Here is a 2,963-nt window from a genome sequence, read left to right as displayed (position 1 = left end):
AAAAAATAATTATAGGAGAGATAACAGAAACAAAAGAGTAAATGACGAAGATAAGTCTAAAAGGAGTTATTGCTCAATAGAGACCTACTCCTCTAAAGATGAAGATGGTAATGACTCAAATGAAGAATCATTGTTTTTAGTCATAGAAGAAAATGATAGCGAAAGGTCCAGTACTCCAAATGATGCGAATAACAATGAAAGTTCAATGACTGGGAAGACTGCACTGCATGCAAAAGTGGAACTTAAAACTTGGATAATTGGTTCCAGATGCTCCAATCATATGACAGGTGACAGAAATAAGTTTATAGACCTTAAGAAGTATGATGGTGGATCAGTAAAGTTTGTTGGCGAGGAGACCTATTTGTTTGTGATAAAGGAACTATAACTATTGATGGCAAGCATATGACAAATGATGTTTATTATGTTAAAGGTTTGAGACATAATATTTTGACTGTGAGTCAAATGTGAGGTAAAGGTTACCGGATCATATTTCATGGGTCTGGATGTGAGATAAGAAAAGGAGGTTCTAGAATTTTGGTTGCAAAAGGCATAAAAAAAAATGGGAATGTCTAGTATGTGAAGCAGAATAGAGGAAGTAGTTGTTTGCTAGTGCAGAGCAATGAATGTTGGTTATGGCATAAAAGGCCGGGACATGTTAATTTTGACAATATGATGAAGATCAACTCAAATCATGCTATGAGAAATTTACCAGGGATTATCAAACCTGCTGATACAATGTGCAAGGGATGTTAGATGGGAAAGCATACAAAGTATAGACTCAAGAACAATTCTACTACAATGCCTTTGGAGTTGATTCTTACAAACTTATGCGAACCTACAAGGACAAGAGTACTAAATGGTGAAAGGTATTTTATGTTGCTTAATGGTGATTATTTTATAATGACATGGGTTACTCTCTTAAAAGAGAAGTTTGAGGCATTTGATAAATTTAAGACATTCAAATATATGGTTGAGAATCAAGTAGATGCTAGAATCAAGTGTTTAAGGTCTAATGGAGGAGGATAATTTACATCAAATGAATTTGACAATTTTTATGAAGAACACGGTATTAGAAGACAATTATCTGCACCTAGGTCTCCTCAATAAAATTGAGTTGTTGAGAGGAAGAATAAGATTGTTGTTGAGATGTCTAGAACTATGTTGAAAGATGTTAACTTGCCAAATGTGTATTGGAAATAAGTAGTGCATATTGTTGTGTATATTCTTAACAAGGTACATGTAAGAGTGAATCATACAAAGACAACTTATGAGCTATGACATGGAAGATCACCTACTGTCAAGTATTTCAGAATATTTGGAAGCAAGTGCTATATAAGAAGAGATGAAGAAGACTTCAAAAAGTTTGATGCAAGATTAGATGAAGGAATATTCTTGGGATACTCTACAAGAAGCAAGGCTTCCTGATGTTACAAAAAGAGGCTGAAGAAGATTGTGGAAAGTATGAATGTAAAAGTGAGTGAAAAATGTAATCATGTTGTACCTGAACTTGAGGTTGAGATAGAAGATAACTCTTGTTGCTGCAAAAAAGAGGGAAGTTCCGGAAGACAAATAAGAGACAAATGCAGAAGAGAAAGAATTTGAACAAGCACCTAAAACACCTGCAAAGTGTGTGCAGAAGAACCATGTAGAAGATTGGAGACAAAGACAAAGCAATTTAGACAAGAAGAAGACTTGTTGGGACTAGTGAACAAACAATTTTCTGTTTTTTGTCTCAGGTGGAGCCAATTTTTTTTGCAGAAGCTAGCAAGGATGAAGGTTGGATAAAAGCTATGGAAGACGAGTTGAATCAGATTGAAAAGAATCAAACATGGGGATTGGTACCTAGACCAGTGGACAAGAATGCGATAAGAACAAAGTGGATGTTCGGGAATAAGTTGAATGAAGATGGAAAGGTCAAAAGGAACAAGGCAAGACTGGTTTGTAAAGGCTAATCACAAGTTGAAGGTATATACTTTGAAGATACTTTTGCTTCAATAGCTAGGATGGAAGCTATAATGATGTTTCTCAATGGACGTCAAATCAACATTCTTGAATGGAGAACTCTAAGAAGAGATTTATATTGAACAACTAGATGGGTTTAAGTTGTCAGAAGAATAGTTTGAGTGACACAAAGTTTTCCAAGATCAATGGATACACAAGAGCAAAGCAAATTTGGGATAAATTGAGCAACATTTAACTACAACTCTTATTACATATAATTTAACTACAATTGTTTTTTATTTCATATATATTTAAAATTTTAACATATCTAAATTTTAAATTTTAAAAAAAAACACTATTTCATTCGACCCATTTTCTTTAATAAAACACTATAATCTCTCTTTAAAAACAATTAAAAAAATTCTTGTTCATTAAAAAACAAACTTAATGACCCCATACCATTGAATCTTGGACAAGGTCTACAAATCACCTAATTCATCAATGCCATGCCATGAAGTTGGAATAGCCAACCCCCACTTCTCTTCAATTTAACATCATAGCGAACTCATTATTGTGATTGTAATTAGTTTTCTAATGGTGATAATTTGAACTTCCCATAAGTTTGGTTTCCTTGTACCATTGAACATCCGTGACTCCACCAAAACATCTCTTTCTTTCGTGTGGTGAATTGAAAATAACTTTTGTGAAGTATTTCCTCACTTCCACAATCACATGAGTGCATAGCTAGGAAAACCTAAAATCCTTACAACATGCCTTACCTAATGATTGCAATTAAAGCTTTACATGGTAATCCTATGTACGTATGTTTTGAAATTATTTGGCCCGTGACAATCTGTCAACTATAAGTTGTATACAAACTTTATAGGCAACCTGTTAACATCTCCGGGTTCCTATCAATACCTTAAAACAAAAGGTGAAGGATGTTCTCCTAAAGCTGCCCAACTTTATTATTTTGGAATTTGAGGGTATGATTTTAATGAGAGGTTTACCCCACAAAACAT

Source organism: Cryptomeria japonica, chromosome 3, assembly GCF_030272615.1.
Source record: "Cryptomeria japonica chromosome 3, Sugi_1.0, whole genome shotgun sequence".
Classification (NCBI taxonomy): Eukaryota; Viridiplantae; Streptophyta; class Pinopsida; order Cupressales; family Cupressaceae; genus Cryptomeria; species Cryptomeria japonica.
This window is presented reverse-complemented; position numbering follows the sequence as displayed.